This window comes from Chrysemys picta, chromosome 12 (genome assembly GCF_011386835.1).
Source record: "Chrysemys picta bellii isolate R12L10 chromosome 12, ASM1138683v2, whole genome shotgun sequence".
Taxonomy (NCBI): domain Eukaryota; kingdom Metazoa; phylum Chordata; order Testudines; family Emydidae; genus Chrysemys; species Chrysemys picta.
In genome coordinates, this window is record NC_088802.1 from 50571820 (window position 1) to 50598427 (window position 26608).

Genomic DNA, 26608 nt, shown 5'->3' on the forward strand with positions numbered 1-26608 from the left:
AAAATGCAGAGTCCCCCGGACCGGGGGCCAGGACCCGGGCAGTGTGAGTGCCACTGAAAATCAGCTTTTTTTTTTTTTTTTAACCTTTCCTGATAGGTCAGATTTTCTAAACCTTTTATCATTTCCGTTGCTCTCCTCTGGATTCTCTCCAATTGGTCCACATCTTTCCTAATGTGCGGCACCCAGAATTAGACACAGTACTCCAGCTGAGGCCTCACAAGTGCCGAGCAGAGCAGGACAATTGCCTCCTGTGTCTTACATACAACACTCCGGTTAATACACCCCAGAATTATATTGCAACTGCATCACATTGTAGACTCACCCAATTTGTGTTCCTACTGTATTTAAAGAACCTCTTCTTACTGTCTTTTATGTCCCTTGCTACGTGTAAATCATTTTCTCCTCATCCTTTCTGATTTTGTCCCTAGTGCTTGTGCTATACTTTGGTACTCCTCCTTAGCAATTTGCCCATGTTTTCACTTTTTGTAGGATTCCTTTTTGATTTTCAGGTCATTAAAGAGCTCCTGATGGAGACACATTGGCCTCTTACTATTCTTCTTACCTTTCCTTCACATCAGGATAGTTCCTCTAATATTGTCTCCTTGAGAAACTGCCAGCTATCTTTAACTCCTTTATCCCTTAGATTTTCTTCTCATGTGACTTTAACTGCTAGTTTTATAAAATTGTTCAAGTCTTCTTTTTTGAAGTCCATTGTTCTTATTCTGCTGCTCTCACTCACTCACATGAAGGGCATCTCAGTGTGCGAAGATTTAGGATTTACATTTTTTCTCAAGGCTAACAAAGTCCACCAATCATCTCCCAGGTCTGGAGAGATGTTTACCTTTGGGAGCTTCCCCTTTGCACCTAGGGTGACCAGACAGCAAATGTGAAAAATCAGGACAGGGGACTTTTTCTAATAGTTAAGAAAAAGACCCAAAAATCAGGACTGTCCCTATAAAATCGGGACATCTGGTCACCCTATTTGCACCACACAACAGCAACTAACTCTGATGAAATTACTAACTCACTTATAAATGTACAACTTTAAAACCCACTCCTTATTAACATAAAGGCAGGCCTCCAGGATGCTACAAGAATGGCAAGGTGTCTAATGGGGCTTTTTGACTATATTGCCCCAGGGAAAAATTGCTTCCTCATCCCCAAAACTGGGGACCGGCCGGACCCACAGCCCCATGGAAACACAGTTCAAATGACATCTCTATTCTAGGGCAGGAGGGTGGGGCATCACCACAACAGAATGGTCACTGCATGCCCTGAGGGCTTCATGTAAGTTGGGGAGGGGTGAGAGAGACTATCAAACTCTTCCTTCTCCCCACAGCTTGCTCAAAGTGAGAGGCAGAGCACTGTGATATCCCCAGCAAGCCAGTTTGCCTGAAGTCCAGCACCAGCACTTTGCTTTTTCTTCAAGGACAATGACAGTGCTTTCACTAGTCACCACACAGCTCTTCCAAAGCAAAATACATTTATTCTTAGGGCAAAAGTATCACAGAGAAAACATCAAAACAATAAAAGGATTCAAACATTCACTAAATATATCAGGAATCATCCTCTTCTGATGGGGAGTCTGGGAGGCCACAACCTTTCCAACCCTTCCACAAGGGTTAGGCCTGTTTGCTAAATCAAAAGGAAGACCCTGAATCTGTTTAAACTCAACCTTTGTGTTTCCCAAATTCTCCTTTGTCTCTTGGTCTCTGGAAAAACCCATTTTGAATCTGTGTATACAAGCCACCCTAGGGGGTAGTACCTCTCTGGAGTTGTTTGCAGTACCAACAACTTGCCTTAATCATTCTCCCACTGTTCTTTAGTTCTTGGAGGAAGTAGAAGTACAATCATAAACCATTCCTAAATTAAACACCATGGTCCCTAAAGATACTGCATGGGTTATAACAACTGTCACACTAACTTTAAGTAAATTGCTTCAGTTGATAACAGACGAGACAAGGAAACAAACATATAAATGAAAAGTTGCAATTAGTCGTAAAGGTTCAAAGTTAAGTTAAATAAAATGTACTGAATGCATTATTTACATACCTTATAGACAATCATGCCACTAAAATCAAATCTTACTGTTATTTTTAGAAGGTTTCCATGCATTGCTAACATTAGTAAACAAAGTGCCTAATGAAGCATACTTCATTTATGAAATGTCTCATCAGAACTTTTGCCTTTTTGTATGCTTTCATCAACTGCTTTATTGTACCTAATTGTAGGGCAGAAAGAAGTATATAGGATTTGATTTATCTAAGACCCCAAAAGGCCACACAATATACTGCAATTGCAATTTATAAAAATCAGATTGCTGTTCGAAATTAATTATTTTATTGTTTTAAAGTATTCAATACTTTTTCTTTAAACTCACAGCCAGAAATAGCTTCCAATTTTGCTGGCAATGTAATGAAAAATGTTTTAAATAATGGATACGACTGTTATTCTTGCTTGTGGTGATAACGGTGTGTGACATCTACGAAATACTGAAAAAACTCCAATGTAATTAATAAGAGACAGGATATCTAAATACACCATAAAGGTAAAACAAGCATTACAAATTGAGACAGACTAAAACTAAGATTAAGTTTTATAGTAGACTTTAAATTCCACTTAGTTCAGTAACTAATAAAAATAGTGTAGTTTATATACCATATTTTCACTAAAGTGAATCTACTGTGATGAAAGATGGAAGCTTTCTTTATCCACAGAAATGAATGCAGGAGTCATCCTTAAACACTTTCCAATCGTCTTTATATCTTTGGTTACTTCAGTGTTCCCTAAATATCAGCAAGACTACACTAATGGCATTTGTCCTCAGAATTAAGACAGTTCACAGCATCTGTGCTCTCCTGGTATCTTGTTGCTGCAGAATATCCAAATAGCCACAACAGAAAGAAACGGCTTTTTCTGCATCCAGCTGGCCAGGAAATTGCATCTGATTCTGTCAGAATCAGAAATGGCCACTGTAATCCATGTGTTTGTGACCTCCTACCTGGCCATTGTCATGCCCTGACCACCTGATCCGAAGCCCACTGAAGAAAATGGAAAAGACTCCCATTGACTTCAGCAGGCTTTAGATCCGTAGCTCAGAATGAAAAACACCTATCTTGGAATTGCTGGTTAAAAATGCAGCTTTCAATCTGTTGAGCAACACTAGCTACTGAGAACACATCACCCCAGTGTCCTGCTCTCTGTACTGGCTTCCCATTGAATTCTGAGCTAGTGTTAAGATTTTAGTATCATCTTCAGTCTCAAAGATGGATGGTCTGGGTCAGTACAGTTCACAACTGCAGTGGCCAACTGCCAAAAGGGCAGGGATGCAGTATGGTGGCACAGCACCACACTAACTTACTAGGTGAAGATCTGGCCTGCAAATCTGTGGTATTTTGTGTTGAATGGAAATTTGCATGCTGTCTTGTTCATTCTTCTTACAGGGCAATCTAAGTGCATTTTTTTTTAAGAAATATTTTCTACAAAAATATCACATTTATCCAGATATTTCCTAACTCTGCTTTCTTGACAATTAAATTGACAATCTACCGCTCATGCAGAACTTCATGGGGGTGTTGAAATTTTGTGGTCTTTCAACTGTTAATCTGTTTGAAAAATTGTGTTGCGTAACAGGCTTGAGGCAAGAACTATGCTAATGTTAGGTATAATATTTTCCCTTCCTACAACTCAGATTATCTCTCTGCTACAGTACAGACCAGTTTATATATTATACAAAGTCCTGAAAAGACTAAAGATTGATATATAGAAGAGTTAAATCTCAGAGAATATTTTTAGTAAAAGTCAGGGACAGGTCACAGGCAATAATGAAAAATTCACAGAAGTCTGTGACCTGTCCCTGACTCTTACTAAAAATATCTGTGACAAAAGGGGGAGTCTGGGCAGCTCCCTCAGCTGCAGCAGCTCTTGGGTTCACCCTACCACCCGGGGTGGTTGGGTGGGAAACAGCAGGGGTCCCCCTGCTACCCACAGGAGCGAGGAGCAGTGGGGAGCTCCCGCCACCAGGGGCAGCGGTGGTACCCCGCAGTTCCCTCCTCTGCAGCTCCCAACCGCACTGGCTGAAGTCACAGAAGTCTTTGGAAATCACGGATTCCGTGACCTCCATGACTAAATTGCAGCCTTACTTATAACCCAGGAGTACTACATTCATGGACATTAGGGAACTATTCATATTAGAATTCATGCCCTGCTGGAGTGCATTGTCAAACCATGTAGACAAGCCCAGAGTGTATGGCAGGGGGCTGCGAAGCCTTAAAACTCCTAGTCAGAAGGGAAAGGGCCACAGATCCCTGCTCAGAGACAGGCAACAGCTGGGGGCTTGAGAGGGCTCTCCTGCAGTGGACCAAGAATTGGGGGGAGATACATGTGCAGTGACCCCAAAACTGTGACAACCGGTACACGTCACTGTATATAAAGTAAAAGAAGCCATGTTATATATAATACTGTTTTCGTTCCAGATCATCAATATAACTTCAACTAACTCAGGTTAAGAGATAATTGCATATATTGTAACATCAGTACTTACACATATCATAATATGCATTTTGCATAAATTAAACAGCAGCTGCAGATTACATAATCAACTATATTAAAAAATAATGTATATATATACATATTATTTTAAAGACCTAGTTTTAAAAGGTGTTGAGCACCTACAGCTCCTATTGTCAATGGGGTCTGTGTGTGCTTGGCACTTTGAAAATAAGGTTATTGTACACACACACACAGTGTGTGTGTGTGTGTGTGTGTGTGTGTGTGTGTGTGTGTGTGTGTGTGTGTGTGAGTGAGAGAGAGAGAAATAAAATACTGAATTATGATCTTCCATATAATTTTTAGATACAATTTGGTTTTGCTAACTAACCTTTACAAAAAGTCTAATTCAGGGTTTATTTAAATGGGGAGTTATTTTGGAATAGCTAATACTGATTAACTCCATATTTAGATAATCTTATTCTGGAATAAAAGCATATTGAGTTAATTGGGAATAGTTTATCGGCTTCAAATACATAGCTTATCTTATTCTGGATTAATTTTCATATATAAAAAAGCCCTAATACTATAGATTCATCAGTGTATGACTCACAGGTCTAGAGGAAAAAGGAATTTCTGTCCAATTTATGAGCAAGGAAGTATTTTGTTGATTACATGTAATCTTCTTTACATAGCCACAACCTCAGGAAATATTCATTTTTGAAGATTTGTATTAAGATATATTGCTCTTTTACTTCAGTGATCATTAACCCCAAATTACTGGGGTTTATCCCACAAAACTGACAAAAACAGGAAGCAATGAACATAGAAAAATGGACTGTCCTGTGCACATAGCAGGAGGATACCCAATGCAGTCTTCTGGCAGTTGAGAAAAAGTTAGTTGGGATTTGGATTGCAATTTTACTTTTCATTCTTATGTATTTATCTTGGAAGAACCATTAATTTAGAAGCTTTCAGTGCTGATGCTATTTAAGGAATTGTCATATATCTTTGGTTATTGTTAATTCTAGTACACACCAAATCTCCACACACCGGGTTAAAATACTGCAGGTATGTTTTTGGCTCAGAACTGGTCTCAATTTGACATGAGGGTTTTATTGTTGCCAAATATACTATAGCAGAAATCATTTCAATTTAATTTCAACTTGTGAGACTGGTGAACAGCTGTCCCTTCAAATACAAGGATAAAGTGCTGGACTGCTAAAATGCAACGCTTCTGCCTTTCTTATTGTATAATGCATTTCCAATAAAGCATCATTGGGCTATGTGCTTTTAGCCCTATGTGAACTTAAAGCCACATTATCTTTCCAGTTTTACCCTTCTACTTACAGCTTTCCCATTCATGTGCATGAGAGAGGCTGCTGAAATTTATATTAATTCTCAAAAAAAATCATGTAGTGTAGTGGTTATGGAGTGTACATGAAATCTACTCATAAAAAAAAAAAAAAAGGTAAAATGACATTCCCTGTCCTAGTCTTAAATACTTGTCATTATGTTGGCAATATTTCTAAGCAAATTCTTACGGAAGTCCCTAAATGACAGAGAAACATTTCCACATCTGCACCCACTACTCTGCTCAATTTGACATATATGTGAACATATTTTTTCCTGTAACATGTTCAATATAAAAATGCTGATGAAGTTTGGACTAAGTTACTTTATTTGATTTGTTGCAAGTTGCCTTTATGTAGACATATGACATGCACTGATAAGCAAAGAGCCTGCTAGCTGCATAGTTCCTTTTATCTTCACCAACTGCTCATTTGTGCTTCTGGCACATAAATGACAGATGCTGAGCAGAGCTCTGATGGGTTACACTTATCTCCCAAAAGTCACATAATTGCCTTCTGCTAACTTGATTTCCCACCATCCGTCTCTTTCCTCCATCTCTTTGCTTCTGCAATGACACCATTTTGGGATTTCCCTTCTTCTAAGGTGGCTCGGACATCAGTCTCTTTAGGAACCACTAGGACATTACAATAGGACGTTAGCACTACCCCGGATACAAATAATGGATGGATGTGTCTTACTCCAGCTGCCTTAACAGAACCAGAGAATTCTTTGTTTGTTCCCCCTCACCCCCCCAAATTCAATTCCTTTCAGTAAGCTACTAAAGTGCCTTCTATCAGCAGTGATCCTAATGTATCCATTTTAAAATATGAATTATCAGGACCTCTTTCTCTAGCTTCCCTCACATCATAATATCCAAAAGCCCTCCCCTTAATTCACTGCTGTCCTTCCAATAATTCAACTGTTCTCATCCTTCCACATAAAGCTTACATTGCACCCTTTTCCTCATTACATAAAATAACCATTCATGACATTAACTCTTTTTTATGAGCAACCAAACGAAAAAAATAGTATACAGTAGGGTTGTCCAATTCTATTTTCAGTATACAAGGTAAAAGGAATAGTAAACATTCTGGATTTTACAAACAATTCAACAAATCAAGATAATTTGCATTTCTATACTGCCTTTTAAGTAATGGTTTCAAAGTATTTTGCAATAATGCATTTTACAAATCAAGCCTCAGAATTCTGCTGCAAGGTCAATAAGTGTTATTCTCATCATTTTACAAAAAGGGACAATGAGGTGCAAAGAATTCAAGTAAGTGGACCAAGGTCACCAAAAATGCCTGTGGCGCAGTTGAGACTAAAACGCTTGAATCCCAGTCCTATCCTTTACCCATTAGACAACTCTTCACCCTCTGTTACAGAACAAACACATACTCTCTTTCTAGATTATAAAACTACTGTGACCACAAAAGTTCCAAACCTAAAAAGAGAACATCCTGATTGTGTTGTACTTTCCTTCAGCAGAAATACATAGTTAAGATTTCTAAATGTAGTAAATCGTATCAGTATTTACTTATACAACTGTGTAAGCTTATCTTCCTATTTCTATGGTACATATATATTTTATTTATCAACAATATTCTGTAAATGAAACTTAATTCCCCTGAAAACATGAAGATTTCTCTCTGTTTTTAATTATGAAAACTTAGACTTTTCAACTTAAGGACATGAAGTGAAACTCTAGAATACATGTAAATCATTTAAATTCAAATTCTGTTCTCAGACATATGGGCTCCCCCGATGTCAATGGAAGCCATATGCACATAAGAGGTTAAAAAAAATAAAAATAAATAACCATTTTTGGGACAACGAAATGGAAAATTACAACCAAAATATCCTTCCTTTCAAACATGCACATTACAACGAAAGACATTATTTGCTGTCTGAGTCTGTCCCAAGTAATAAGAACTTCTGGTGTTCTGAGGATAGAAAAGATTCAGGTCAAAGAACATAACGAAGAAAGAAGATTAAAGGCATTAAACGTCAATTTTGGAACAGACGATGAGAAATATCTATAAACCTTATAATGAGTCCAAATGACAGGAAAAAACAAGCTGAGTTCTAAAACACATTTGTTTTCTCAAGAGGAAACAAATGCTACAAATCCGGATTGGAGGCTGAATGAGAAATGTTATTGGTATATAGTATCATAGGAAGCTGAAGACTGATCATCAGACGTCTCATGAGAAAACAGAATCCAAATAACCAAATATTATTAAAGTAACCACTGCATGGTAATGAAGAATTAAAGGAAATAAAAGTACAAGTGGGGAAATCCCAGCATTAAAAGTGCACAAAAGAAAAAGTTACTCTGGTGGGGCAATGTGCCTCTTAAAAGTAATCGTGCCTAGTGGTCTGCCCATCCCTTCACATAGCATGGCCCTTGAAGATTTTGAAAGGGCCAGTACATATAAAAGGACCTAGGAGTTACTGACAGAGGAAGCAGTCCCACGAGTAAGTGGTGGTTGGGAAGAAATCCCGTTACTATGTCTTTAAGGGTCAAGAGGCTTGCAGAGAGGCTAGGGCAAGGTTCTCCTCTCATCCAACCCAATGGGTCTGAGCTGGGAGAAGGGGACCAAAATAAAAGCTGCGTCCTCCTTCACAGCAGGGCAGATACCAGCAGAAGAAGGCTGGCCTGCTGAGTGCTCTAAGCTTGAGGATTAATAGGGGAAAAGGGGCCAGCTGAGAGGCAGGCTGGTGAAGGTCTAGAAGCTGGTGAAATTACAACCTAGCTCCAAAGAGGAGAGCTGGAGATTTCAGTTTTGAGGGAGTGATCATCTGAAGCACAAACCCATCTCCAACTTATATGTCACAATAGCTGGCCACAAGGCAGCCCCCAAATTTACTCTTTCAGTCCCCACAAAAATATGTTTCTAAGGCCTGCTAAATGGTGTTTCTATTCAATAGGAACATCCAGCTACACTGTTAAACAGTTATGAGCATAATAAAAAGTTTAAAAAAAACCCTGCTGTGTAGTACTATTTAGAGTTTTAGAGCTACTGCAAAGTGCAAATCAATATAATTAGGGAAATCCAGAACCAGCAATGGTTAGAGACAGCTAAAAAGATCACTGCGCAATGAACAGTAAAATAAAGGACTTCAATCACCAGGACTTATAATTCTGTACATTTCACACACTTTAAAGAAGTACATTGATGTATGCAGCGTTGTTGTAGCTGTGGTGGTCCCAGGATATTAGAGAGGCAAGGTGCGTGAGGTAAGATATTTTACTGGACCAACTTCTGTTGGTGAGAAGCTTGAAAGCTTATCTGTCTCACCAACACAAATTGGTCCAATAAAAGATATTACCTCACCCCGCTCCCACCTCTGTAAGCATATTGATGAGCATACACAATCTTAACCAAAGATTACATGTAGGAATAAATGTTTTAGGAAGCTGAGCTATTTTACTGAAACTGTGCTATTTTTAATATCCACTGGCACACTACTGTGCAGATTCTGCTATCTAAACAGTGGTGGTATGATTTCCCCAGGGTGGCGCGCTGTTCAGGCTGTAGTGCTTAGGAGCTAAGCAACAGTTTGTTTTCATTGTGATGGTTTGTTGTAACATCTCCTGTCCCCTTAGGTGGATTTGTGCTTAAATTATTCAGAGTAGTTTTTTCTTTTGCATAGCGTGAAGCTGCTAAGCCTCACTGGAAGAAAAAAAAAATCCCTTATCTGTTAGTTTCAAACTAATAAAACCATACTTTATAAAAAAAATCTTCAGCTGTGGACCTTTTGTTCTCTCTCTCTCGTGATATATGTTGCTAGCAGCAGCAGAACTACAGCAGCTGGACTCCACTTTCTTTTCATCCTTTAGTACGTACTTCTTATTCCTCCCCCATACTGAATGAGGCTGCTGCATGTTCAGAATTTCTCACTGGATTGCTTTCCTTCACAGCATAAAAGTTCTGGTCCCCTTGCACCCTGAACTGCAGTGGCTGTCTGCAACAACTTTTCTGATCCATAATACAGTTATAGCATGGGCAAGGACAATGAATAATTCTCTATATTGCCCTATAAGGAACACTTCTGGGCAAAGAGAGAGATTCATTCTCAATATACATTCAATCTTTGGCCTGCATGCTGAGATACCCAGCAAGGGTGCCAGTTGTGAAAGTGGTCTATCTGTTAGCTATGTCTATCCACTGGGAACTGGGCTATGACTACCATTTTCTCCTCCAATAAGACACTTGACAACCATCAGATGGTATATTAAATAATTTTAATTACTACTTTCATATGGATTTGGACTAGTGACCGAGAGGTATCCTGTTATAGAGATCATCCAATCCCTAACTTTGTAAATGTTACCCTTCGGCATAACATGGGAGTTTCCAACGAAGTCTATCAAACCTTTCCTCCAGTGGTTTTGTTGTACCCATTAGGAATAATGGATGTGTTTTGGAAAAACCCACATGGATTGTTTCCAGTTATAAACTTAACATCTTGACAACCAGCTACATGTGCATACTGTGATAAGAGCTTTATCTCTTAAGACACATGCAACAGTTTGAATCTTGAACAAAAGATTAACAGCATCTCTGCTGTCTAACACATCTAAAACATTGGGCAAAATGGACTGTTCTAGTTGTGAGGCATATAACCTTTGAAATGTTCACACTACAAATAGTGGAAACCTCAGCACTTTAAAGAATAGTACTGTGCAAAACATGTTAAGAGAAAAAGGGCATGAAAACATCGACTTCCACCTCACATAGCTAATTTCATTTGACAGTGTTTTAATAATGCGAGGAGCCTTTTTCAGACTCTACTGCAATAACTGTATTGTTCCTGCAGCTGTTAAGCGGGCCAAGGACATACAGATAACTAAATTAACCAGAAACAGTATAGTGGAGACTAGGTGCCTCGAGATCGAGAACTCCAGAATCCTCATCCTCACTCTGCTGTTGGGCCTTGTGCAAAATCTTAACCTCCCTGGGCTTCAGTTTCTGCTGACAATGTGGAGATAAGATATTTAATGTAAGAATTAGTTCAAGTTTGAACAACCTTCTGCGGAGCTATTGGCTGCTTACTCACCCACACATTTCTCATGAAAAACTCAACTCCAGACTGAAATCTGCATTTCTATGGAGAAACATTCTGACCTAAAGCTATCAAATTCCTTCACCCTCCTCAGATGAGCAACTCATTAAGCTCTTGCATTTAGATTTTTCTTTGATCATGTTTTTTCTCTAGCCATTAAGAAAACAAAAATATTGCACTAAATACTTCAAGAAGCAATTAGAAGTTAACTTTACATTCATTATGCATAGCAGCCGGACTAAAGGGGACAGCCAATCATAGGAGAGTTACTTCTTGCAGAGAATTCTTACAGGTGAATACCAACAGATGTCTATTCCTAGGTCTGGCACATGTCAGCAAGGAGTTATTTATAGATTTGCCTCAAGGCAAAACTGTTTGACATTCACACTACATACCTCATGGGGTATGAAGAGTTTATTTACAGTGAAGCCTATTAGACGGTTAAGAATGTTTCCCCTAGGGAAAAAAGTCCTCAGACTGCAAGGACATAAATCTACCTTTCATGTTTACACACATGCTTAAAATATCATATACAAGCACTTTTTGCAAAATAACTATTGTTTCTACTTTGTTTGCTCATGTAATGCTATCAAGATGAATATGTAATTCACAAAGGGCTTTGCAGCAGTTTATGAACTGTAGTAAGTCACTTTAAGAAGTGGAAATTACATAATTGTTATATTTCTTCACAAAGTCTTTAGTTGGGCTACAATACTGCACAAAGAACAAACAATGGTTATTTAATTTCTAACCATTAAAATCGGCATTAAGAATAAAAAGAAAGTTTTACATGAGACTAAAGCTGGGTTATACATAGGTCCTAAATTATTTGATAGTCTCTCTTTACTGCCAAACTATTAAATACTGAATGAGCTTAGATCAATCAGCTGTATTATAACCCCACACACAAAATATGACTGATCTGAATCATCCTAAAAATCAATTGATGCACAGATGTTGATACCTACTGTCGCATACATGTTTTTATTTCACAGTGTGTCTGTTTTTACTACAATACATAGTAAGGATCATTTAGTTCAAAACTAAATGTCAGTAAAAGCTAGCGAAAAAGTATGGAGTCGTAACACCCAGCACTGTGTTTCCATCAGATCAAATAAACTGAGGGTACGTCTACACTACCCGCCGGATCGGCAGGTAGTGATCGATCTATCGGGGATCGATTTATCGCGTCTAGTATAAATGCGATAAAATCGATCCCCGATCGCTCTGCCATCGACTCCGGAATGCCACCACAGCGAGAGGCGGAAGCGGAATCGATGGGGGAGCGGCAGCGGTCAACTTGCCGCCGTCCTCACAGCCAGGTAAATCGACCTAAGATACGCCAACTTCAGCTACACTATTCACATAGCTGAAGTTGCGTATCTTAGGTCGACCCTCCCTCCCCCAGTGTAGACCTAGCCTAAGTAATGTCTGGTGCCAAAAAGGAAAAAATGTTGGTGAATAAACTGGTCGTCTCCTGAGCTAGTACCAAAGAGATGCTGTACTATGTTTAGGTACATTGTGCTATTAAAGGGGGTCATTAAAGTTCCTAGAGCAATTTTGTTTTTGTTTTTGTAAGAGTTGGAATGAAGGTGACACCGTACAATGAAGGTGATGTTCTAACACTCTTGGCAGAGATGCAGTTAAAGCATGGGACAACATATTAATTTAACGCCCAATCTATCGAGTTTGGATCCAGAGTCAATCCCGATCTTCTCAAACGTTTAGGGTGGGTGGATCCAGGGTGTCAAGGCCCATCTTGGCACTGAAGGCCTATTGGAGGTAAGTGGGAGATAAGAAGTCCTTTGTTGTTTGTTTTCTGTGGGGTTCACTTTTGTTGTTATCTAGTGGGTTATGCCAATCCATCTACCTTACAGTTGCCCCATGAGGACGTCTGAGCTTAGATTTCTCCCCCCCTCTCCCCAGGCCATTGGATGTGGTGGGGCCCTCAAGGCTCCTCCTGCTAAGGGGGGATAGTGGTTTAGGGGCTTCAGCATGCAGGGGGCATTACTGTGTGTTATTTAATAGCTATTGTGTTCCAACCCAAAAGTTTCTGCAGTGAATTTGGCAGGTACACACCATCCTTGGGAATGAACTCCAAAATTCTCCATACGTACCACAATTGGCCAACCATCCAGAGGAATGGGCACTATAGTGTGTGTGTGCGCTGTTTTCCATTGCCTGTGCTAGCAAGAGCTTGTTGCTAACAGCAGAAATCCCAGATCAATGCCCATTTCCTGCTCTGCTTGATGAATGAAGCACACAGGAACACTGTTCTCAGAAAGCCCTTCAGTTCAAGGAACTAGAAAGCACACGATGCATTGTGAGGTAGAAGAGCTAAGAGCTGGAAGAAGTGAGCCTCACACACTTATCTGCTGGGGAAAGGATGCTGGGAGCATATCATTAGTAACTGGATCCAGCATTCCAATGAGAGTGATGGCCCTGAATTTAGGACTGTACCTACATCGCGGAAGGGTACTGCTACGGAATACAGGGAGAGCTGGAACATGTACGAAAAATATTCAGTTTACTATCATCCACACTCACCAACAGCTTAGCAAGCTTGGCTATTTCTCCAAATAGGCGACTCAGCACTACCCGATACCAGTCAAAATCCAATATATCCAGTGGTGAGGGGTGCCATATAGACCATAATAATCATCCTCATCCTGGTTCCATTCAATCTATGTAGTGCCCAGATAAGCCCCATTATCTTGGAGTAAATGAAAACACCTTTGCAATGACCCTCATCAATATCCTGATTCAGTTCAGGTATTGCTAATGGCTTCCTTCCCAGACTGTTTAATGCGCACAGCTCTCTAGTTATAGATTTTTAAAATCAATCTATATATCTATAGCTATATCTCTATATCTATATCTCTATAACTAGATCTATATATAAAAAGAGTCAGAAATCAGGAATACATAAATACTCAAAGACTAAATAAGGAGAAATTTTAGGGAAAAACAGAGGTGTCACTTTACTAGCAATATTTCAGCAATGACAACAATTTGAAGCGTAACATTAAGTTTCTGTGCAGAACACAGTAAAATACAGTCAGACCTGTTTGACATCACAAGTGGCCAAATTGTGGCTTCTACTTTAACCTATACATTTGTAACCCCAGATGCCAAAAATTTACAGCTTTTTATAATTGAAAAATCTATCTGGAATCATGCCGGTTTTGTTTGTTTACCATTAGATTGATTAGGAAGCATTAAATAAAATGGTTGTTGCAAGGCAAATGAACATATAACCGCAAGTTGGATACGTTAATATACCTTACAATATTCTTTCTTCACAGTTCACTATGATTTTGTGGTTCAGTCCCAGGCTACCCAGTTTAACGACAAAAAGGAGAAGACCCTCCATATAATGAACACTTTGAAACAAATTTTTGTAGCCCAGCAAGAAAATTTTTATTACCAAAACGAAGTGTTTCTAAGCTTTACTGATTATGACTCCCTTTGACTCTGAATAAGTCCTTCCAGAATATCCTATTAAGTTCCTCACAGAGAAATAATGGTTTTTATAATGCTGGGAACATACCTGGTGAACTGACCTCAAATGTCTCAAATGTCTATTGGGAAAACTTCTTTTTAATTGCTGTAAAATGGAACATGCCCAGACTCCTTAAGAAAGGCTCATTATAAAATTCTAGCAATTTTACCTAGTAAGACATTGAGGGTTTGAAATCTCAACTTACACTGCATCATTAGTGAGTTCAGATCTGATTTAAGAAAGACTGGGTAGGGGGAAAGAAGCAGAAAAGGGAGCAGTATACTAAAAGAAAAAGATTCCATACACAGTATATACCATACATCAAGGACCCACTTGTACCATCCTAGCTTTTGCGGGTCTTCTATTCCCAACAGATAGCACAGACTCTTTTCACTACAAAAACATGCTATGGAAGTAAGATGCCTCATACTTAGCAAAAGTGAGTTTAAATAATAGACAAAGGCTTATGAACTCTTACAACTAGTTTTAAAAACCTAAAAATACTCCAAAGGTTCACAAATCATTGACTTTCTCACAAGATTTATCCAGCCACAATCTATATTTAATTCAAGTACAAAAGAAGGGGCCTTTGTATTAAAAATTTCTGCATCAATCTTCTCTTCTCATAAAGAGCTTAAGGAAGAGGAAATAGATGATGGGTGACTGACTCCAAGACCATGTACGACTTCTCTACTGCTTTCTCAGTCCCACAGTTCATAAAACTTGGCCATTTCCTGAGATCCGATATTAGACATGTAATTTAGCTGGTCTCATATATTGTGTTATATTTTATGTTTTTCCAAAGAGAAAAATGTTCTACTTATAAAGCAGCATTTTTGTCTTTAGGCCTTTCAACACTGTTTCACCAATTGGTACAAGCGGAGGTGGTTTGATACAGCCATCTTTCATGGCACATCAAAGTATACATTATTCATTTTTATATCTTTGCAGTACGATGTAAAGTAGATTTTCAAGAAGATCCTGTAAAAACTTTAAAAGGTCATTAAAGCACATGAATCACGCACCAAAAGCATAATATAACAAAAAATGAAAGGAACAAAATAAAATAATTAGAAATATCAATGGTTTTCATTAAGAAGTCAGTATTCAATAAAAGTTATTAGACAGCAGTATCTCACACCACAGTTACTTCCCTATGCTAAGAAGAAGAATCTTGGTGGTAAATGCTGTAAATTAAATGATGACTGCAGCAGCTCGTTAAGCATTCTGCTTAATACTGAATTTAGAATTGGAGTTTTTCTAAATTCTAAAAATTGAAATGAACTTTTCTTCAAGAGCCTATATTTTTCTCTACACAAATGGGATATTTGTATTTAGAAGCTTGATTAGTTAAGCTGAATTTTAATTATTTCCCTGAAGCTTAGTTACATTTACGAATTTGTGTATCATCCTTGCGCAGGGGCCATGCTAATCTTTTCTGTATCGTTCCAATTTTAGTATATGTGCTGCTGAAGCAAGCACCCTAGGCAAAAGGTTAAAACATCTGTCAATCTTTAAGGCAAACACTGACTGCTCTATTCTATTGATATTTAAAGAGGGAGGGAGTGAAGAGAGAGATTAAGGGTAAACAATGCTCTATTCTCCTACTGCACATCTCATTATAAAAGACACTGTCAGCACTTCTATCAGATTTCACCCACAAGCTGGCAAGCACAATTTGTTTGCTACAGGGTAAGTGCACAATTACAGACCTGTGAAAATCTACAAGAATGCCAAACATTTTTAGAGAGACAAGGTGGGTGAGGTAATATCTTTTATTGGACCAACTTCAGTTGGTGAGAGAGAGAGAGAGAGAGAGAGAGAGAGACACAGAGACATTTTCGAGCCACACACAGGTCTCCTTCAGGTCTGGGAAAGGTACTCCCAGTGTTCCAGCAAAATGCAAGATGGAACAGATTGTTTAGCATAAGTAGTTAGCACCTACTGTAAGGGACCATTCAAGGTACAGGCCTGTTAACAACTTTACAGTCATAGGACAAACGGAGTGGGTTTAGTGGGTTATGGGTTGTTGTAATAAGCCATAGATCCAGTCTTTCTGTTCAGTTCATGATTATTAGTGTCTAGCATAGTAATGAATTTAAGGTCCCAGGCTCATCTTTTGAAAGTGTTGTGCAGTTTTCCTTTGAGAATGAGGACAGGCATCAGATATAGAGTGATCACTTTGTGAAAATATTTTTAGCACTTTCTGATTTTGAGGTGGTTCCTAAATCAAAATTAGATAAAAATCTCAATTTGCGGTAAGATGAGTGGGCTGGCATTTGTAGTGCACTATATTAGCCATATGGTACAATTCTAAAATGTCTCATCAGCTATAGTATCTATCTTGTAAAGTACTGATAACTGTTTGTTTGGGGGGAGGGGAGGGAAGGGGAAGAGAAGGTGTGCAGTGAAATCTTCTGTATTACTGGTCTTAGCCAGTAAAGTCTCAGTTCCTTGATACTAATCACATTCCCCTACTGCAGGGGTTCTCAAGCTGGGGGTCGAGAGGTCGCGAGGTTATTACATGAGGAGTCGCGAGCGGTCAACTTCCACCCCAAATCCCACTTTGCCTCCAGCATTTATAACGGTGTTAAATATACAAAAAAGTGTTTTTAATTCGGGGGGGGGGGGTCACACTCAGAGGCTTCCAATGTGAAAGGGGTCACCAGTAAAAAAAAAAGTTTGAGAGCCACTGCCCTACTGCAACCACCTATTGTGACAGAGGGAAAAAATAAATCAAATGGATAATTCAGAGTAGGTTGTTTCTAAAACTAATGTTAAGTATGCTGACCTGACTCAATCTCCATACTACCGACTTGCTATGGAAGAAAATACATTGGCGCCCCTCTGAGTTTGACACAAACAAAAATGCTGTCACTAGTATATTTTGGTACTATTGTCTCAGGTTCATTATCAGTTGTTTTTGATGTCCTTTTCCACAGTAGCCTTAAAAAGGAGATATCTGTTGCATGCTGCAGTGGATGCCTATAAGCCATTTTCTTTCTATGTAGAAGGAAAAGATGAACTTGACTACAAAGAAGAGGTTTCTACCCAGAGGGTGAAGAGGGGATAGAGACTATTTGATAGGAGAGAACGCTGATCTCCACAAGGCAGCTGACCATGGACTAGAAGAGAGAAAAAAAATGGGAAGAGATTCTAATAGGCAAGGTAACAGCTTTGTACAAAGACATCTAGCCTGTTCTTGTGAGTCACTGCACAGCCTTTGCATAGACAAGAATAGAGCTGAGGATTCTCACTATGAATTTCTTGGTTGTATCTGTTTCTGCTCTCTTCAAACAAGTCAGTATATGATTTTAAATTTAGCTATAGTTACTAAGGTGCTGATGATTCCAGGAGATATGAAAGGTTCTTCCACTGAAGGGAGAGGGAGCAAGCAGTAGGATCAACTGACCCAAAAGTGCCACAGTCACAAAAAGTTGTTTGAGGCTGCTCTATAGGAAGCCACAGATTGACATACCCAATGACATTACAAGGTGCCACTATATGGTAACACTGAGTAACGCAGTATTTGCCTTCTTTATAATCAAGGAGATGGTGGCAATAATCAAAGTGTATCAAAACAGAATTTAAACCTATGTAACCTGTAGTTCTAAGCTAGCCCACTAAAATACCAAACTATAAAACTATATGGAAGGATACACAATAATAAAAGTCACACAACCCACCTTACTTAGTTTTCACTAGTTCCTTTCAAATTATATCATGAATAATCTGAGTCATATAATTACATGCACCAGTACGCGGATTTCTTTATCTTCCAATAATTATAAAAATATGAATTCATAAGATGACACAAAAGGAAATGATAAATTCTGCTGATATTAACTTAGTAGGCAGAAGGTTTAGAGTGTGGTTTTCTCCATGAGAAGGCTACCTGATGTACATGAAAGAGATTCTCTCCATGTCAGAGGGGCGGTTGTGCTGTATAACAGAGCTACTTGCTGATCTGTTGCCATGGCAACAGCAGCATCACATGGGCAAAGAATTAAGAGAAAGATAAAAGGCCTTTTAAAACTGTTATAAAAAAAGAGTACACATTGCTTTGGCTACTTCAAGCATATCAGGGTTTATTTTTCAAAAAGAATAAAGTGAATTATGATGGAAACTATGGATATATTGACAAATTTAGATTGCTATACACCATGTCTCTCTGCAACCTTCCAGTACAAATAAGATCCAATAGTGACCACCTTAATTAGTACTACTAAAGATATTTTAATTTTTTCCCTTTTTTTAGTCTTGCAACCATTAATATACTTTTTTAAACAATGTTTATATAAATATTCACGTAAGAACATTTCTCTGTATTTCAACGTTCATAATGTAACATCTTTAAAAATGTATCAAGTGGGATACTATATCTTTAGTTAGTCTGTAAATATCCTCTCTGTCTCCAACTAGCAGTTTTGTTACTTATCACTAAATTCTCACTTCTGTTGATATACTGTGACTACGAGTGTTATAACAGAGCATAGTCTTTTCTTATATTGGATTTTGGCAGTCCATCATGGCTACGTAGGGTGACCAGATCACCAAAGAAAAATATCGGGACGCGGGGGGGGGGGGGAGAGGGGTGACGTGGGGGGGGGCGTCGCGGGGGGGGGTGACGTGGGGGGGCGTGGCAGGGGGCGGGGCCAAAAAAAAAAAAAAAAAACCTTCCTCCGCAAGTGCTGGAGGGAGGCCCGGGAGACTCAGGGGAAGCGCGGGGCCGGGGTGAGTAAGAGTCCGGCCTGGTCCCGAGCAGGCAGGACTCAGTCGGGTGGTAAGGAGAGGAGGGGGGCGGCCCGCGGGGCCAGGCGGCGGTTGTTCTCCCCCCCGGGCAGCAGGACTCGGGAGCAGCCGCTGCTGCAGCTCCCACTGCCGCGGGGGGAGGAAGCTGCCATGGCGCTCCGCGGCTGCGGCTCTGGCGCCCCCGAACCCCCCGAGCCGGGGCCTGCTGCGGGGACCCAGCAGCGCGCACGCTGGGCCCAGCCCCTGGCCAGTCGCGTCTGGGCTGCTGCCCAGCTGGTGCTATCCCGCGGCGGCCCCGGAGTGGGGGCAGCAGGCCCCAGCCCCCCCCGTCCCGCAGGGGAACGAACGGGGCTGGGCGGCCGATGCCTCCACCCCGGGGCCGCCGCGGGATAGCACCAGCTGGGCAGCAGCCCAGACGTGCCTAGCCAGGGGCTGGGCCCAGCGTACGCGCTGCTGCAGGCCCCGGCTCGGGGGGTTCGGGGGCGCCAGAGCCGCCGAGCGCCATGGCCGCTTCCTCCCCCGTCGCCTGGCCCCGCGGGTCGCCCCCCTCCTCTCCCAACCACCCAACTGAGTCCTGCCTGCACTGGGCCAGGCCGGACTGTTACTCACCCCGGCCCCGCGCTGCCTCTGAGTCTCCCGGGCCTCCCTCCAGCGCTTGTGGAGGGAGGGGGAATGGTGAGCCCGGGGAAGAGGCGGGGATTCGGGGAGGGAGCCAATCGGGGGAGGAGGGGGCGGAGTCGGGGGAGGGGGGGGGGCGCGAGCACTTCCGGGCTCGAGGCTCGGGGCATTTCCTTGTTTGTCCGGTTGTCCCGACCGCACGTCGGTCGGGACGCGGGACAAACAAGGAAATATCGGGACGGTCCCGATAAAATCGGGACGTCTGGTCACCCTATGGCTACGGGTATTTCTCCTTACCCCAGCTCATCCATGCCAGAGTCAGAAGATAAACATATGAAAAAAAGACTGGTTCAAAGGTTTTTCCTCTCCCTAAATGAAATCTCCGTTACTGAACCTCCATTTCCTTGCCATTACTTTCACCCATCCTCTACAACATAATTTACAGTAATCTGCAACAAAGAAGGTCCTGTACTGTGTAATTACAGCTATATCTGGACCTAATGCTAATTCTGGCACTTTTAGCAGTCTTCTTAAAAGGTGAAGTCTCTTATTCTCTATCTCGAGCCAAGTCTATTTTTATAGCACTCCTATTCTTTCATATTTCTAAGAAAAAATTACCCTATTTCAAGAAGTATAAGAGAAACATAAGCCTATTTTACTTGTGCTACCAAAATTAATCATTCTTGATGTTTTACTTCCATATTATGAACTTCTGCAGAAGAGAACAATAGCATTTACTAAACATTCTAGCATGGGTTTCTAAGCTTTAAATACTTTCGATATACAGTACTACACATAGTTTTCAACGAAGTACTGTTGAAAAGCCAAAACTCAGGGTAACCTCAAAAGCAAGCATATCAGAAGTCTGAGCACAACAATACCTAATGCATATCTGACAAAACACAACAACATTTAAGAGATCTGTTTATTATTATTCTTTTTACAGAGATTACCATTGAAAAAGAGAGTCATATATTTTATTCCAAGATTAAATAGCATGCACAGGTAAGTAACAAGGGGATAACAACAGATAAGTAATCGTGACAAATTCCACTGAATACTCCAATGAATTAAGCAAAATATACAGCACAGCTTAATGAAGCATAAACCACTTCATATCCCTGCCCCCACTAATGAAATAATAGATTATTAAATTTGTATCTCTCAAGTAGATAAATGCTGAAACAGATTCTTTTACTAACCATATACCAAAATAAGTACATTAGTGTTAGAGATTTAACTATTAACTACAAAAACTAATCAGAAAATGCAATACAATAAAATAATTCACCTGGCACTTCACAATTTGCAGATGAATTAAAATGAGTTTCACAAAAATTAAATAATTGCTCAGAAATTAATAGTACCACACTGCATTTTTTAAAAAATAATAAATAAATCCAATTTTTCATGGGTCTTCAGGAGAGGAACTCCTTCTTATGGACTATCACAAGCCTGAAGCATCAGGACTTCCCATTGAACGGGATGGTGGGTAAGGTTATGGAGCTTGGTTCTGAAGCCGCAGACTAAAGGTGCATTGAGGCCTCCCAAGGTCTACTTGAAATAGATATGCCACCTTGTGATCACTTAGGTTCTTCAGAAACAGGGCAGGAGCAGAACATCAGGACCATATTTTAAACATAAGGAAATTCTCATGGAAACACTTTAAGGTGAAGTTAAAGTTCCCAGAACATGAGTGGTTTGAGTGAAAGAATGTTTGAGGGGAAAAAAAAAAAAACCTACTAAACGTTAGAAACTAGGGAAAAGCAGAACTAAAAAGTTAATTTTCTGAAAAATAGCACAAATCCATATTAGAATAGGTAGGAAAAATTCTGACCATATCTGGAAGCCATGCTAGCTCTGTGTCTAATACAACACTTGGGGAATTGGCTACCACATGGAATCATAGGAACTGATCTGTTGAGATGATGATCATTGCCTACAGACTCATCCCTTGAGTGAGCTGAGTCCTTATGAATGGTGGAGAATGACTGCCTTTGGCATGCTATTTGTCTCAACAGGAATTTGTAAAAATTCTTGTGCGTGTACTGTGCCCATAAAGTAAGCTACAATGGAGCCTATCCAGTGTTTTTGTGGGAATAGGCACCTGTGGAAGTAGATAAAAGATTTATACAGAAGATTCTTTGTTTCACCCTACCAGGCCACACTCTTGTAACATCATTTTAAATCCGGGATTATCCCAAATTACTATTTCTCCATGAAAAAAGGATTGAAATTAAATTATAGATAGTTTGAGCCACACAATCCTGGCAAGCAACAGGAAGAAAGATCTGGCTATCTCGTCTTATAAATAGCTTTATGAAATCCTCCTCTACTTCCAATCCACTATGTTTTTTCATGGTCTATTTTAGTAACCCATAGAGCGACCGTCTTACGAATATGAGTCATGTTGTACTGTCAAGGCTAGAAGCCTAAAAATCAAACTCAACACACATTATCCATCTAATGTCTAAATCTTACTTTTTAACCCCAGGAAAACATGCTAAAAATTTTTTTTTACTTTGATTAAATAAAACACTTTATTCATTTTTTGTTTTCTTAACTTTGCCCCATAAAGTCAAACTCAGTTTGCTCTCAAATACCCTGTATCACATTTTACTGGAATCAATATAAAGTCAAGATTAATTTTCACCAGTTCTTCCCAGATATGTGGTGCCCATTTAAATGTATAGCCCAGGGAATGAGAACAAAATCACCGAAGACATAGGGAGAACCTGTAATTTGCAAAGGGGATTTAGAGCCTTAAATTCTACTGATTTTCCAATGAAAATTAGGATCCTAAATACCTACATGACATTTTAAAATGGGATTTGGGCTCCTAAATCACTTAGGTTTTTAGCCAATTTTACACTTTATGGGTTGTGAGGTTCTTTGTTGTGTTTTGTTATTAGCAAGAAGGGTAAAGTAAGAAGTATCACGTGTATATGAAACGGACAGACACAGGGGATAAGAAACACTTTGTTTGGATTTTCAATATCACGATAATGTGCTGGACCGACACCAAGTTTCTCATAGTAGAGTGGAAAAAAGATATTCTACCAGCCAATTCTGTTGAAGGCTCACCCTGCATCTATAATGAAACCTGGATGGCTACTTCCTAGATTGTTTAAATTTATTTAGTGAATAGGCAGGCTAATAGTAGTATATATTTGCTTAAGTGCCACCATGTATCTAGTCTCCTATACTGAATTGATGTTATACCTCACTCGTCACTAACTGCAAGTGTCAGGAGCTTTCAAGGAGGAGTATAATTTGTATGACTTGCCTCTGTGATTACCTTTTTTATCAAAGTCAATGCTGCTTTCTAACTGGCTGGCTGATAGTGATCCACAGCTGCTCTGAAAATGCTCTCTCAACAAACAGTGGAAAGAGTGGAATTTAAATATTTAAGAGCAGTTATAAGCCAAGGAAGGTCATACTTAAAATTTCAGAAACATGTATTTGAGGGCCCACTGCTAGTATTTTAACCAGGTTTTTACTGTGCACAAGAAAGAAACACAGTGCAAAGCCTTTTCTGCATGATTTGTGTGCCAATATTATGCTGCAGATCACTTCACAGGATCTCTTGTGAACACTTTCTGCAGTTCAAATGTGTGGGGGGTTCAAGTCTCAGGCCTTGGCTACACTTACCCGGTAGTTCGACGGCTGGAAATCGAACTTCTGGGTTCGACTTATCGCGTCTAGTCTGGACGTGATAAGTCGAACCCGGAAGTGCTCGCCGTCGACTGCGGTACTCCAGCTCGCCGAGAGGAGTACCGCGGAGTCGACGGGGGAGCCTGCCTGCCGAGTGTGGACCAAGGTAAGTTCGAACTAATTCGAACTAAGGTACTTCGAACTTCAGCTACGTTATTCACGTAGCTGAAGTTGCGTACCTTTGTTCGAATTAGGGGGGTAGTGTAGACCAAGCCTTAGAGTCTAGCTTTGAGTTCAGGAATCAAAAGCATGAAACATCTCTAAGTCAAACTCAGTTGAAACGGCCATCTCATTCTCTCTCTCTCTCTCTCTCTCTCTCTCTCTGATGCTCTGTGGAATTGTAAATTTAGTCTGATTTCAAAGAAAAGATACAAAAGTGGCCTACAGTTTCACCAAAAAGGTTTGCAAAACTTCAGTGACCTTCTGAGGTACTCGAGGTTTGAATTTGTAACAAAAAAGGAAAGCAGCAGACAAATGCTGTGTGATTTTGAGCTTTGTTCCCTACATTCTGCACAGTGAAGCAATGGGAGGTCCTCTTAACATTGGAAATTCTCTTGTCATTATCAAATCTGGCATGTAAATAAATCCCAACCACTCTCTAGAAAGTGATGTACCATCTTAAAATTTCAGTGTATTTCTCAAAAGGTAGATGAGGGACATTATTGCAGTGACACCAGATTCTTGTTACTAATACAAGCAGGGCTCTCTGCAAACATTTCTAACTTTACTATATTATAATTATTCAATACATCCCTTCTGTCCAAGAGGGACACAACTTGTTTTCCCTTTTTTGTTGTAAATGCCTCTGGATACAGATTATATGACTTCCTGCTCTCTACCAATCTTTCTAGAATGTTAAAAAACATGACATTTCCTCAAGCTTGTAGTCCTCTTTTTAACTGTAGGATGGCTAGTTGGGTTTTTTTTTATCCTGCTGTTCTCTATCAATCTAATAGCCCTTTACAGAGTGATTAAAATGGGTACATATTTTGAGTGTCTCTGCCAGGAATTGTTTAATTGTTGAAAGAAATCATGCATCAACAGATATAGAAAGAATGCAAAATGTGGTACATGTGAATTTATCATCTCACACTGCTGGTACAACACTGACTTCACGATCTAGGATAGTAAAACCAAGGGAAGGCCCTTGAGATCTAAGCCATACATCCACAAGGACCTTACTGGGAGTGCAGTGACCTTTGTTCAAATCACAGATGCAAAGCGTGTAGCTTGTTTTCTAATGTCTCTGACATTGGCCATAATAGATGTTGAGCTTGAAATTACACTTTGTTGGATTTCCATAGGAAAGGGATATTCAAGGCAAAAGGCATCATTTGCTTCTTTATGTCTGAAGTGGAAATCTAAATTCTTCCTCCTTCCCCAATATATTTTTTTTAAATAAACATAACAAAAAGAGCGGATTCATACATTTAATTAATAGGTCGATGTAATGAGCACTGGCAAAGTAAGTTTCATTTCATTTGCTTATTTTCTTGCAAATGCTGTTAATGTCAGTGCTCCCATAATTTCTGCCTCCTCTATCTTCTAGGAAATGTATTTAATAATGGAAACAAAGTATGCTTCGAGGTACTATACGTCTCTCTCTACACAAAAATCACTTTCTTGAAAAAAAGAGAGAAAGATCATGCATTGTGTATAAAACTGGTCTGGAAACAGACAAAGCACACTCTTTCACAAAATGGCACTATATTATTTTCCTTGGGAGTATTTAAGTATAATTGAAAGACTATTTTCATCTCAGAAACTTGGAGAATTTCAAATGCAAGTTAACTAGACACCTGAATGAAATGACAACAAATATATCAGACAATTATATAAATACTAAAGTATTTTTATAATTAATATCCTTTTCACAAAAATCATCATATGGTACATTGGAAACTCTAGGGCATGGAAACAGTGTTCTGCATTCCAGGGGTATGCAAATTGTACTAACTTAGGTAGTAATAACATAACAGAGTAAAATACTAAAATGTAAACATTATAAAACCTACCAAACATTTTAGTAAATTGAAGCGTAACAGTCTATAACCCTCTTCATTTACTAGTACCTATTGTTGTAGAAAAGATTATTAAACATTTATTTTCTGTATTATTCTTACAGGAAATAACACACCATGCTTTGGGGATTAAATGTATGTCAACATTGATAACCCAAATGAAGTATTTAAATACTGTCTCCAAAATCCAGACAGGAAATGTAACATGCAATATTAAAAATGATTAACAACTTTCCAGATAATGGATTCTACAACAGTTAAGAGAGGCTTCATCCGATTAAATGGTCTCACACTTTCATTTGCAATGCTGCCCTGCAGAAAAGAAAAGCCAGGAGTGTGCACTGAAGAATACACACTTGAAGTATCAAAGGCAGATTTATAGCCCAGGTATATAAACTAATTCACCACTAGTACAAAGGACCTTTCTCCACGTTCCCAAGCCTAACACCTCACTGCCTCTGATGTTGATTTTAAATGCACCATGTTCTTTACTAACCTCTTATTCTCATAGGTGAATAATAATGTAATCATATTTTAACTCGTTTATTCCTTTCAGTTTTTAAAAGAATCTAAAACCTAAAGTAACGGTTTATTATTTGTAGTCACACATGGTATTTAGAGTACTGGTAATAAGACACACACACACAACACTGTGGATGAAATCCTGGCCCTGTTGAAACCAACAGGAGTTGTGACACTGAATTCAATACGTCTGCTCCAAAAAAACATAGGCTAACGGAAAGCACAACATAATAAGCTGGTGATGTTGCCTATCTTGTTGAGTCCAATGTGGTGGTGGTCTTTCTTAACTGCTGCAAATTAGTTCTTCACCCACACCTTGAAGTATAAAGTTTTGCCTACTAAAATGTCAGGTAATATCAGGCTCCAACACAATTAAGTCAAGTAGCAGAAGACAGAGTTAAATTTGGGTGGCAGCACACAAGTACTGCAGAACAGGTGCATGGCTGGTAGTGATTTGAAGAAGGGAACATTTGGGACACCACTGATTAAGAAGCTGTTTCACATGGGAAAGAGATGATGTGCCAAGAATGGAGGATGAAAAGAAAGGGAGCGATTAAGAGGAAGACTA

General features: G+C 39.5%; 1 protein-coding gene and 1 non-coding gene across 5 annotated transcripts in view; both read right to left on the minus strand.

Annotated features, from left to right (window-relative positions):
* The window catches only part of PRKCA (protein kinase C alpha), a 304778-nt gene that overhangs the window by 141356 nt on the left and 136814 nt on the right, over positions 1-26608 (minus strand). The window lies entirely within an intron of this gene.
* Positions 15789-15895, minus strand: LOC112059454 (U6 spliceosomal RNA). The gene has a single exon (XR_002888769.2). It is a non-coding gene; the product is annotated as a U6 spliceosomal RNA (small nuclear RNA).